We start from the raw sequence: 14723 nt of genomic DNA on the forward strand, positions 1-14723 counted from the left end.
TTCAAGCCATTTATCATAGTCAGGCCTTTGCATTGCATTTATATAGATGATCGAATTCTCATTGTTCTCATCAAATTCAATAGGATCCCTGTCCTGGACCAAGAAACCGTAATATTTATCCTATTGAAGTGATACTCTATCGGATCTCCTTAATGGTGCCTCTACAATAGGATTCAGGTTTGATCCTATCAAATATGATTCTATGGGTTCATCAGATTGTGTCAGTTCTACCTGTTGAACTTCATCAAGTTTAACCTTAGAGGCATTAATTTCTTCTCTAAGAAATTTTTTTTTTTCAAAAAGACTATCCTAAGGCTGATGAACACTTTTTGATCATTAGCAAGATAAAAATATTACCCCTTAATTTTTTTCGGATATCCTATGAAAATACACTTGTCAGACCTAGCTTTGAGCTTGTCCATTTTCAAATGTTTGACATAAGCCAGATAACCCCAAACCCTTAGGTGAGAGAGTACTGACTTATGTCTCATCCACATCTCATGTGGTGTTTTACTCAGATTTACTCAGAACCCTGTTAAGACATAGCAAGCCGACTCGAGTGCATATCTTCAAAAGGAGATCGACAGACTAGAAAATCCCATTATAGATCGAACCATGTCCAACAAGATTCTATTTCTCCTTTCCAACACACCATTATGCTGTGGTGTTCTAGGAGGTGTCTACTGTGAGAGAATCTCATTATCTTCTAGATATATCAGAAATTCATCAAAAAGATATTCACCTCCTCGATCAGATCGAAGAGTTTTAATATTCTTTCTAGTTTATTTCTCTATCTCATTATGGAATCGTTTGAACATTTTAAATGATTCAGACTTGTGTTTCATCAAATAGACGTACGTATACCTAGATAGATTATCTGTGAATGTAATGAAATAGTGGTACCCATCTCTAGCACTAGTGCTCATAGGTCCACATATATTAGTATATACAAGATTCAGAACATCACTGGCTCGTTCATCTTTTTTAGTAAAAGATGACTTAGTCATCTTTCCAAGTAGACAAGACTCATAGGTAGGAAATGATTCATAATCATTGTCTTCAAAGATTTTCTGTTGAGCTAACCTGTTCATTCTATTCTTATTGATATGATCTAGCTTACAACAGCAAAGGTAGGCATCCGTGATATTATCTATCCTAAGGTGCTTATTCGACGTGTACATTACACTAGATCATGATACAACATAAATACCATTGTTCAATTATCCATGCATCATAGTAACACCATTCAAAATGATATTACAAATTTTTTTTATTGAAATCTCATAATTTTTTTTGGCCAAAAGGTCTATAGAAATTACATTCAATAAGAAACTAGGATAAAAATAATAATTACTAAGAACAATAAAATGAGAATCGAATACAAGCTTGATAATTCCTAAAGCTAGAACTAGAACTAATTTTTTATCTCCAACGTTCAGAAATCTCTCATGATCTCGAAATCTCCTACTAACTTGAAGTCCCTACAACGAATTATAAATATTAATAGGACTACCAATATCTAATACTTAGATCATTGTATCAAAAATTTAAAAGTTGCAAGGTGTTATCATATAATTATCTTGCCCAGCAACTGATTGCTTTTTCTTCTTCGACCTATTCAGATCAAAAAAAGCTATATATTGAGGACAGTTCTTTTTCCAATGGCTCTACTTCCTATAGTAGAAGCACTTTGCCTGACTCTGGTTGGACTTAGACTTGGACGTCTGGGTCTGACTTCCAACACTTTATACCTTTTTATTCTTCTTTTTCTTTCCTTTCTTAAAAAGACGACGTCCATCTAAAGAAAATCCTTCCACTACATTCACTGTCTCCTTATAGAGCTAGTGATTTTTTTCAAAAGTTTGTAGCAACCCCAACAGATCTTGGTAGTTCACTATAGGCTTCATCATTCGGTAATGACTGAGAAATTATAGGTAGGATTTTGGTAGAAAATTCAGGATCACATCTTTTTCAAGCTATTCGTACAAGAAAAAGTCAAGCTTGCTCAGGCGCTCAATCTATTCAATCATATATAATATATGATCAGTGATCAATGCTCCCTCCCTCATCCTGATGTTGAAAACGACACAACTAGTCTTGTATTTTTTGATGTCATCGGGAGTGCCAAAAGATTCATTCAACACCTTGAGCATGTTTTTTGACTGAGCTTTCTCGAATTTGTGACTGAACACGTCATTCATGACTGTCTGCATGATACAATGCACCGTGATGCGATCGTTGAGCCACTTCAGATAAGTATCTCAAATCGCATTGTAAGCATTCGGAGTGGGCTCCTCAAGTGTCGGATCGTAAGCACGTACAAGATCCACTCGTATTTCAAAATTATTTTTAATTTTTGATACTAGTTATCGAAATTTGATCCCATTAATTTTTTACTGTCCAATAGTGATCGGAGTGATAAGTTGGTGGCCATAATTGTACAAAAAGAAAATCAAAAATATAATCAGTATATGAATTGATTAAGCCTAAAGATATAGACTTTAGTTTAAAGGTTCTCTCACTATTTTATACGAATTGGTAGCTTCTACTTTTAATTTGATGAATTATCCTAATTTCTTAGCAGGTACTAGAATCCACATAGACTGCACACGAGCCTGACTTTGGCCGGCCCACTCATGTACATCTAGGGTAGGTTCTTAACTAATTATTTTACTAAATAATTTTTAGTAATTGATTTTATCTCAAAAAATTTTTCATTTGACTTTGGTCTTCTCTGCAAGCCTTGATTAGATCCAACCATTAATATGATCATACTTAGAAATCTAACTACCAAATGATCAGGCTTGATTTTGGTTGGCCAATCTGACTACTTGCTAGAGAGACTCGATTGAGTCATCATATTATGAATGATAATTTCAATAGCAGATGAGCCTATCCAATGATCCTCAAATTAATGGACCTATTATTACCCAACTTAATAGGAGGCTATGATCTAGTTATCACCATAACTATCTCATTTTGGAGACCTAATAATTTAGAGGATTCAATTGATGATTTAAGAGAAGAGAAGAGATCAACCAATTAACCATAATTCTCCCACCGACTTCACCAAGTCATTGAATTAGACTAGTGATATGCTGGTCAAATGGCACCTAGATCAGTCATACTAATTAATCTTAATGGCATGGGTCAACTTGACTTACTTAATGATCAAATCAATACATAATCCATCAAGTTAGTCAGATAAGTGAGATTGATGGGAGGATATGCTAAGCTTGCCTTAGATACCATCAAAATGGCTAGGTAAGCGGCTCCCAATTAAAAACTACTGATCGAAATACCAAACTTATCTTAGACACCAATTGATTAATTAATTTTGATTTGACCAGTCAATGACTTGGGCTTAACCACTGAGCCCCAATCAAAGTTCATTTGGTTTAATCAAAGACATGAACTTGACCAACTATAACTATTGTATTGGTCCTAGAGAAAATTTGATTTAATCTAATTCAACTTTTGGTTAGATTTAATCAATTTCTTTACATGGTCCGTTAACTTTTTGATTCTAACCTTAAGTCTAATCCAATTAAGAGGATCTGATTTGAACTAACTTATGCTCCCATATTTTATGCAATGTCATTAGATCTTAAATCATAATTTTAGATCTAATCGATTCAACACTTAATTCTCAATTAAGTTCAGTATCAACATGGATTTAGGTTAAGTTTTGAAACCATTTCACATATAAACATCTTTACATAAATTTAATGCAAAATAATTCTAACCAAAATATTAATTCGAGTCACCCTAGACTCAAGGTGGCTCAGCAAGACTTCGAGTAGGCTCGAGCAGGCCTACCAGCAATAGAAATTTTAAAAATTTCCTCCTTCAGATCAGATTAATTTTGCATAAAATATAATCAAATTAAATCATAAAACCTTTTGGATCATATCTAAATTTTTTATGATCTCAAATCTTATTAAACAATTTTAATTATTAAGATTAGATGTTATTACTTTTCTTGCAATTTGTATCACATACAAGAAATCTTAGGGTTTCAAAATATAAGATTTTACAGAAAAGTAAGTTCTTTTTTTCATATTCTTTTTCATGGGACCTCACAGTGGCATCCCTACATATCATAAGAGCACCTCATTGAATGAGAGGAGAGGGTCATGTAACCCTACTTGCTCCTATGATCGGACGGCCTGATGATTATCCAATTCGAGTATTTTGCTACTTAGATCATCTAATCTAATATATACAGGACTAATTAAACATCAGATCGAAAAATAAAAATTATTTAGATCTAATCTAAATAATATAAAATCAGATTTAAATACATATAAAATCATATCATATCGAATGAGGCTCTGATATCAATTGAAGAAAAATTAGGCAGTCTTATGTATGTAATTTTAAAAATTTTGCAGTGGAATATGATAGATTAAGCAATTTAATCTACTTTACATGTATAAGATCTAATCTAAACTACCTTGCTATGATCCATGATATGATTAAATATGTGATTAAGATCTAAAAATAATAAAATCTGTATCAATCATATCGATGCTCTAAATTAGATCTAATCATTAGATCTAATCTGATCTGATCTAATGAGTTCAGAACTCATTATCAAAGCATGGGTTGCTGATCTTCGTAATTGAATCACATGGATTAGAGCTCCTTTAGATTGCTCATAGCCGCACAAGGTGTCCAGCCTCTATGGATCATCTACATGGACATCGATTGCTGATCAATCTCCTCAGGAGTGTTAGCTCATGAAGATCTTTGATGGTTGATTTAACTTTTTCTTCTTCAAATCTCTTATACACTTTAAAGAGGGAGAAGAACCAAGGAAGGAGGCAAGGCTAGAGAAAACTATTTTTTCTTTTCTTTAAATCACTCATATGGGGCATCCAACTATTGGACCCTTTTTATATAGGTGGGCTAGGGATTAGGGTTAAGAGGAGGCACCACCACCCTTCACGCCACAAATGATATGGCATCCAAAAAATCAACACCAATTTTGTGATGGTGTGAGAAAGAAATCATATCTTTCTCACGCCAACCAATCCTCTCAACATGAATAAGGAATGAGTTTTTGGTGCCACCAATACTTTCTTATGAAACCTGATTTCTTTCTTTCTTATCTTCTTATGTTTGATTTGAATCTAATTCAAATTAAGAAGGAGATAAAGATCATGACTCATCATATGAGTGCTGCCCATCCTCTCTGTGGCCTCCTTTCTCACGCCAAAAGTTTCTCATGCAAACTTCTTTTGCGTGTAATGAGTGGCGTGGGTCCTAGGGCATGTGCAAGGGAGAGAATCCCAGGTGGTTGGGACTCTACAGTTTCTTATTTGATTTCAATCCAAATCAAATTTGGTTTGGACCCAATAAGAGGAAGGAACTTAATCTAATTAGAAATACAATCTCATCAATAAATTTCTAATCTAATTAGAAATTAACTAAACCCAAAATCTGATCCAATCAAAACTAGTTTTTCTTGTTATTAGACTTTATCTAATCAAATCCGATCCAAGTCAGACTGAATGCAATTCAATTAGACTTGATCCAAACCTCATTGCTCAATCAAATTGATCTAATTAGTAATTTAATTGCTAATTAATCTTCTATTAATAGCAGAGTCTTAGTCCAGTGGGACTCTCCACCAGTCCCAATTCAAGGAGACTCTACACCAGAGCAGCCATCTGATCAGATCGAAACTTCTAATGTGTGTCACTCCATAGGTTCAAACCTAAGCCAGTAGCATAGAAATAAATTTTTATACTAATCAATGTAACCATCTAGCAATGAGACCCAACGTCTGGATAAGCCAAATGATTGCAAAGCAATATTCAAGAATCTACTAGCGTATGGTTATCGTATAATTCATCCCTTTGACCCTAATGCTCAAGGTGACCTAGGATTTAATTGTCAATGCTGGAATAGTCAACCATATTATATTTCAACCTTTCAAATCCATCACATGGATTATCTTGATCAAGATTTTACTAAATTGAAATACACTGATGTATTAACTCCTACTTATTCGAAAAGGTCAATCCTATCTCGACTCATGCATAGACTTGATAAGTACTTGATTGTATCTAAAAATCTTCTGTCACTGAATTAAAAATTCAGGTAGTTTGAAATCAAAGTACAATGAGTTGCTTACAAGTCACCATAGTAATTTCAGATCAGAGAGGTACTAATATCCATACCCTTCGCGAGCTACTTTAACAGCAGAGTGCTTCGCAATTGATCACGTTCGGTGTAAATGTACTCCTATATTCTACTTGCATGCCATAACAGTGTCTCCACACTCCTTGATTTAGAAGATAACTAACTTATATGGCATACAACGACCTATACTTGATATCGCTATCATCCTATTAATAGCATATCATTTGATCGTGAACACATTTAAGGACTCAATGATAAATCCTCCTTTATCGATTAAACATAGTCCTAAGGACTTCATCACAAATAGGAGTTCTAAGAAAATAGTCAAAATATGATAAAAATATCAAATAATATTTATTAATAAAAATTTATATACAATATACAAAAAAGAGCAAAATCATCAGCAGATTGACGATTGACTTTGGAACATAATTTTCAACATTCACTTGGTAGATCTTGATGATCTTTGCAAGAATAATATAGAATATCTAGTTGTTATGAATGTCAAAGTCAATGAAGCTAGTTGAATTTGACATAGTAAAATAGGTTATGCAAGCATAGCTCTATTGCTAGATTAATTGCAAATAATTTGATTAGAGATTCACTAAAAATTAATTTTGAAAAGAATAAGATAGGTAATGCATGTCAATTAGATAAACAAACTAAATCTTCATTTAAATCTAAAATTATTGTTTTAACTACTATTAAAGTTTTGTATATGAATTTATTTGGGCCTTATCAAGACTACTAGTTTTAGTGGTAAATAATTTGGTTTTGTTATTATTGATGATTTTTCTTGATATATTTGGATTTTATTTCTTGCATGCAAAGTGAAGCTTTTGAAGTGTTTGTAAAACTATTTAAAAAAATCACAAGTGAAAGGGATTACAATATTTTGAACATTAGAAGTCACCAAGGTACAAAATTTGAAAATCAAATTTTTAATAAATTTACTCTTAAAATAGAATTGATCATAACTTTTTTATACCTAGGACACCTTAGCAAAATGGCATAGTAGAAAGAAAAAAATAAGATATTGTAAAAGATGGCACAGACCATGCTTTGTAAAAGTAACCTAGCAAATATTTTTGGATAGAAACTATAAACACTGCATACTATATACTTAATCAAGTATTAATTAGATTTATTTTTAAAAAAACTTCTTATGAGCTTTACAAAGGAAAGAAACCAAATAATTCTTATTTGAAAAATTTTTACTGTTGATATTTTATTTTGATTAATGTAAGGATAAACTAGCTAAGTTTGATGCTAAATTTGATGAAGATATTTTTCTTGATTATTTTTTATCATCTAGCAAAATTTATAGAGTATTTAATAGAAAAACTCTAATTGTAGAAGAGTCAATTCATATTATATTTGATCAGACTAATATCTTTCAATCAAGAGAAGTAGATATAGATGATGATATAGGTACTATTGAAAAGAAGATGAAGAAAATATCACTAGAAGCCACTCTTTCTCAAGACCAAATACCTTTCTCCTTTATTATTTTTCAACAAATTTGTAATAAGATTTGGTATTCAAATGGCTCCAAAGAGCAACTAAATTATCAGATGAAGGGATCGTGCCAACATCCTCCATCAAGAATGCACATTCATGGATCTTCATTTAAGGAAAGAAGAACAAAAATTAGATCAGATCCAATGTGGAAATAGGTATTAGATGAGTCATTCCTTCATCCTCTCAGGCTGAAGCACCATCTCACCATCCACCTCATCCTCAGGCACCAACTCCACCTCCACCACAACTGGCGCCACCACCTCCTCCTTCCTCTCCAAGTCAAGTTGTTCCATGATCTTCAAGGTCAGTTGAAAAAAGACTATTACATCATATGATGGCTAGGATCTTCATTCCGAGAGTTGGACATTTCGACTTTGTCACTGAAAGGATGTCACCAACATGTACCATATCATCAAAGAAGTCCCTTTCAACCTTCCATCTCTAATGATCAAGATGATGCAAGACACATCTTCCTGTGCCAAGCTTGCTCTATTGTATGGTATGTTCTTAACTCTCGTATTCAAGAAATTCAAAGTCATGCTAGAAGGTGAACCCTCAAAGAAGTTGGAACATTTTGATACTTACAATGACCACTCACTAAAAAGAATGGGATACATAAAAATCAACGATCATTAGATCCGAAAAGGAGGAGAAAGAGAGGAAGCAGACAGAGACAAAGAAAGAGTTGACACTCAGCCCGAGGAATAAAGAGAGTAAGCCCTCTACACATTTATTGTTGAGCCCACATGGTCAAAAGACATTGCTCCTCAGAGGGTCAAATTAGCTGATGATCAACTGGAGGAGTTGCTTCAACTTGTACATGACATGCTTCTAGGCTCGATGGAGATACTGAGTAGATGAAAACTAGACAAATGGGATTGTGCTAGATCTACTCTAGAACCTTTAAACTCTAGAGACCTGTCGCCACTCACAGACCTTGCACCCTCCTTTGATTGACCCCTCCCTTAAGATACCTCATTTTTTGTATGTCATCATCATATTTTGGATGTTTGTCTATGTACCTTGTCCTTATAGGTCTTCTTTTGTAAAGGACAAACATTTTAATATAATATAAAAACTTTGCTTATCAATAACATGTTATGATTTTTGTAAAATGAATAAGCACACTCTAGATTAAATTATTGAATGAGTGATTGGTTGACTTATACTTGTTTAAGATACGCTGATAAATAAATGAACTTAATTATAATACTAATGGGAAGAAAATTTTGTTAACATTTTTAATTATGACAAAAAAGAGGGGAAATTAGAAGAGAAAGAGAAATGTCAAAAAGGGAGGAATCAAGAGCAAATTCAATTGTTTTTCAAAAATATTGCTTATCTAATAAGAAAAGAAGAGTTTTAGTTAAAACTTATTCAAATTTAATGAATGCTTGATCTTTATTATTAAGATATTTTGTTTCAAAATTTTAAAAGTCTATTGGTATTGGAAAAGTAATACTCAAAGATTTTTATCATCATCCAAAAGAGAAGATTATTAATCCTAAAATTGATTTTGATAATGTCAAAAGAGTTTGAGTATAAATTATTGTTACTAATGATGCTTTTGAAAGTGATTATAGAATTTTTTGTAATGCTCAATAGTTGATCTTGTTCAAGAAGAAATCTTCTTTAATTTGAGCTAATTCATATTTCGAAAATCAAAATTTCAAATTATGGAAGAAATCAACATAAAAAGAATTTGATAAAAAAAAGTCTAGCCTAGAAAGATTTCTCAACTAGTCTTTCTATTCAAAAATTTATTTTGAGAAGGCAAGTCTAACCTAGAATATATGTTATCCTGAGAGATAGCAATCAGAGAGGGGGGTGAATTTGGTTCTTTAAAAATTTTAACTAAATTAACAATCTAAGCAAGTATGCACCTCAAATTAAACTAATTTGAGTGTTTATAAAGTGTAAACAATGTGTAGCAGCAGAATAAGTAAAATTATATAAGAATTAAAATGATACAAGACAAGTAAAGCAAGAGAAAAAAAACATTATAATCATTCTAATGATAGCATGTTTGTTTTATCCTCGATCAAAAATAAATCTAGTTAGTTTTTTGGGATACTAATCACAACCTATACATCAATTATTTTTAGATTCACAATCAACCTAATTGTTTTATGAGCTCATCAATTAAAATCTAGAAAGTCCAATTTCAGCTTAGATGAGCCTAATCCCAAGTTCCTTTCCTTCACAGAGACTTGAAAAGAAAATAAAATACAAGATAGAATTTTTGAGCACAAAATGAAAAATAAAAAATAGACTTTTTGAAGCCCAAAGAAGTTGATGATTTATTTTTTTTGAAGCTTGACTTCTTCTTTAATTGATGCTTGAGAAGATATGAAATGTGTTGGAGAAAATCACTCTTGAAAGCTCTCAGAAATCAGTACATAAATTTCTCTTTCTCACTTTTCAAAAATATTCAATGATGCTCACACAAAATAGAGTATTTTCCTCTCTAATCCTCCTTATGAAGGAAAGCCAGGGCAGTTCATGCAAGATTTTCAAAAAATTTCATGCAATGGAAGTAAACCTGATTAAACTATTTAATCTACCATGCACTAGATCTAATCTATAACTGCCTAAGCCAGGATCTTATGATGTAAACATGCATGTATAATCTAAAAATAATATAAAAAATAATTAGATCTAATCAAATTATGATAGAGATTGGATCTCTATACCTGAGTGTGGATCGAAGATCACCATAGCTGATATCCATAGATTTTAGATTCTCTAGCCGTACATGTTTCGACCTCTACAAATATCCATACAAAGCACGATCAGATCGACCTCCCTGGAGCGCTAGCTTCTTGTAGAGATCCTTAAAGGCTGATCTAAGGAGGAAGATAGAGTTGGTGGAAGAAGGAAAGGGAGAACTCTTTCTCGCATATTTTTCCTCTCATCCAAAACCTAGCGCCAAGAAAAACCCATGCACAAAAGGAGACACCTCTCCTCAATTTTCTCACGCCAAATACCCAGAGGAGGTGTCCCATAATTTTTGATCTCATCTAAAATTCTGAGGCACCCCATAACCATCCATTTAAATAGAAGTGGTTGTTAGGGTTTGAAGAGTCCAAAAAAGATTGGACTCTCTTGCAAGAATTGCCGCCCCACCCTTCATAAAATATTCTCCATGCCCCACCTATTTTCTACGGTGAGAAATCACTTTCTTACACACACACACCTAAATTTTGTTTGGTGGAAATCTTATTTCTATCGCATAAACATTTCCTATTAAGGTTAGGCATCATGGGGGATCTAGATGAGATCAAATTTCATCCGATAACAAAGTTCAAATCAAATTAAAAACTTACCTTATCTATATCCTAACTTGGGGCATGTGGAAGAGGGGTGAGACTACTTTTAGCATGGAGAAACTCACACCAAAAATAAGATGGCACAAAAATAAGGGCGGCTTCATATGGGTGTGCGCACAAGGGAGAAGGGAGAGAGAGTCTCGATCCAATGAGACTCTCGTTTATTACTTTAATTTGATTCCAATCAAATCATATTTGATTGCACTCAATAAGAAGAGGAAATCCAATCAAATTAGGAACCAGATTCCTCAATAAAATTTTAATTTAATTAGAAAATTATAGAACCTAAGTCCTGATCAAATCAGAAACTAATCTCCCTCAGCAGTTAGGTCATCTAATAACTTAATCGGATCAAACCTAATTGAATCCAATTCAGTTAGACTTGATCCAATCCTTATTTCTTAATTAAATTAAATCAATTAGTAATCTAATTACTAATTAATCTTCCTATAATTTACTAATCCTTAGCAAATTATTAATTGCAATCTTTGCATAAGGTTAATCATCAATCATATTGATGATTATATCCTTCAATAATTTATTATTATCAATTAGCTATCAAATCAGATCGAAACTTCTATTGTGTGTGATCCTATAGATTCGAACACTAAGTCGGTAGTACAGAAATAAATTTTTATACTAATTAAAATAATCATCTAGCAATAATACCCGACGTTCGGATAGTGTCGAATAGTTGCAAAGCAATATTCAAGAACCTAGGATATGGTTACTGTATAATTCATCCTTTTGACCCTAATGCTTAGGATGACCTAAGGTCAGACTGTCAATCCTAGATGAGTCATCCACATTATGTTTCAATCTTTTTAAATCCTGTGACTCCTCATAAGTATTGTTGGGTATAAAATACCCCCAGTCAAAGTTCGTGTCAGGAGTGACCCTCCAGGGATTCTACCGACGTCCGACCTTCGGTGACATCTTTTCAAACCTCTCCGACGGTCGAGCCTCCGCAACGTTCTCAAGTTTGTCGATGGATAAACCCCTACTAGTGTCAACCGGATTCTCCACGACGGACGGACTCCATCCAAGTTTCTACGGTGGTCGACCACCTTCTAGACTTCGTCCGGGCTCCTACGGGAGCCGGACCTCTTCCCCGAGCTCCAACTGCAGGTAGCCTTCGTCCGGGCTCCTACGGGAGCCGGACCTCTTCCCGAACTCCAACTACAGGTAGACTTCATCCGGACTCCTACGGGAGTCAGACTTCTTCCCCGAACTCCGGCTGCAGGTAGCCTTCGTCCGGCTCCTACGGGAGTCGAACTCCTTCCCCAAACTCCGACTGCAGGTAGACTTCATCCAGGCTCCTACGGGAGCCGGTCTTCTTCCCCGAACAGGTAGACTTCGTCCGAGCTCCTACGGGAGCCGGACTTCCACCCTAAACTCATGTTGCAGGTAGACCTCACCCGAACTCCTACAAGGGTCGGACTCCGAGCTTCTACTGCAACGATCTACTCCGAGCTTCTGCTACAAATGATCTACTTCAAATTTTACTACGTGCGGTCTGCGCCGGATTCCCACTGTAAGCCTTCACCCGAGCTTCCATTGTGGATGAATTCCTTCGGATTTCTATTGCAGGCAGGCTCCGATCGAGATTCCTCGACAAATGATCTCCATCTGGGCTTCTACGGAGATCGGACTCCGATCGAACTTCTGTAGCAGACAGATTTCGGACGAACTCCTACGACACACGGAATCCAGCAGCTGGACCTCTCTAGCGGATGAACTCTCCAGCGCCATCCGACATCCACTGCCGATCGACCCTTTGCCGAATTCTGCGCGAAACCGAACTTCATTGTGGAAAGCCTCTGACCGAGCTCCTACGGCAAGTGGCCCTCACTTGCAGTATTAACGCCCAAGGCACCCAACGGTAGAAGGTTCGCCAGCAACATCCGAGCTCCTCTCAGATGGATAGCTACCTCTCTCTGTCAGGCACCTCAACCGAGCTTCGACCGACAGGCCTGGACTCTCTGACAGGCCACAGTAATGGCCACGACTCTGCTCCACTTCCTGCGATGGATACCGCATGGCTCCACCACTCCCTGGCAGGCCATAGTAATGGCCACGACTTTGCTCCACTTCCTGCGATGGATTCCATGCGGCTCCTCCACTCTCTGGTAAGTCGTGACAAAGACGCTGCTCCACTCTCCGCAACAGGCTCCACATGGCAGGCCACGATGATGGCCACGATTCACTCCACTACTCTTATAACAAACTTCTCCTGGCCCCGAAGGCCCACTGCCAGGTGGTTACAAACGTCGCTATCAGTCTGTTGCACCCTCTGTCTATAAAAAGGGGACCCCAGATACATTATTCTCTAAGCTCTAATTTTTATCTCAAAACTCTGCTAAAATTTCCGTTCGAGCACTCCATTCTTGTTGAGGCAGAGAACTGACTTGAGCGTCGGAGGGTCTTGCTGGAGCACCCCCAACTCGGTTTAGACTTCCTTTGCAAGTCCCGACGGCGACCGCGACTCCCTCGACTCCAGCTTCTCCGATGCCGGTGGATTTTTGCACCAACAAGTATTATCCTAGCCAAAATTTTGCTCAATTGAAACATAGTGATGTATTAACTCCTATAATTCGGAGGGATCAATCCCATCATGACTCACACATCGACTTTGTAAGTATTTGACTATACCCAGTAGTCTTCTGTCACTGTATTAGAATACAGATAGTTTGGTATCAAAGTACAGTGAGTTGCTTGTAAGTCACTGTGGTGATTTTTAGTCTGAGGGACACTTATATCTATATTCTTTATGAGCTACCCTTGACAGTAGAGTGCTCCACAGTTTGATCACTATTTAATAATGATATATTCTACATCTCATCTGTATACCATATCAGTGTTTCACACTCCTTAGTTAAGAGGACAATCAATCCATATGGTACACAACGACCTATACTCGATAAACGTTATTGTCTTTGTTAATAACATATCATTTGGTCATAAACAAGTTTAAGAATAACAAGATAAATCTTTCTTTATCGATTGTAAGTAGTTCTAAAGACTTCATTATAAAATAGGAGTTTACTAAGAAAGATGTATAATTTATGATGAATTTATCCAATAATTTTTATTATTTATAATTCATATACAAATTATAGTAGCATAATCATCCAGATGATTAGCTTTAGGAGATATTTTTCAATAACTCCCATTTGGACTAAAGTCAATCAAAACAGTATTGAATACTCATCTTCCATTTGTGTTCATCGAACTTCTTGATTTCGAGGGCTTTAGTAAATAGGTCAGTCAAGTTTTCTTTTCCATCAATCTTCTAAAACTCAACATCATCTCGATCCACGATCTCTTATACAAGATGATAGTGATACAGAATATATTTGGTTCTCTAGTGGGACTTCGGTTCATGAGACTGAGCTATGGCTTCAGTGCTGTCATAATACAGATTGGACCATCGATGGAGGATGCCACTTCAAGCTTACTATGAACTTTCATAATCAAATACTTTCTTTATAGCATCAGATGCCGAAATATACTTTGCATTACAAACAGAATCAGCTATAATGTGCTGCTTGAAATTTTTTCAGCATATCGCTCCTCTATTTTAGGGTAAAAACATAATCCGACGCACTTTTACTATCATCTCGATCTGACTAAAATTGGAATCAGTATATCCCATAAGTTTTAAGTTAGATTCTCCATAAATGAGTCATTGATCTTTAATATTTCTCAAATACTTAAGGATAA

This window comes from Elaeis guineensis, chromosome 3, assembly GCF_000442705.2.
Source record: "Elaeis guineensis isolate ETL-2024a chromosome 3, EG11, whole genome shotgun sequence".
Classification (NCBI taxonomy): Eukaryota; Viridiplantae; Streptophyta; class Magnoliopsida; order Arecales; family Arecaceae; genus Elaeis; species Elaeis guineensis.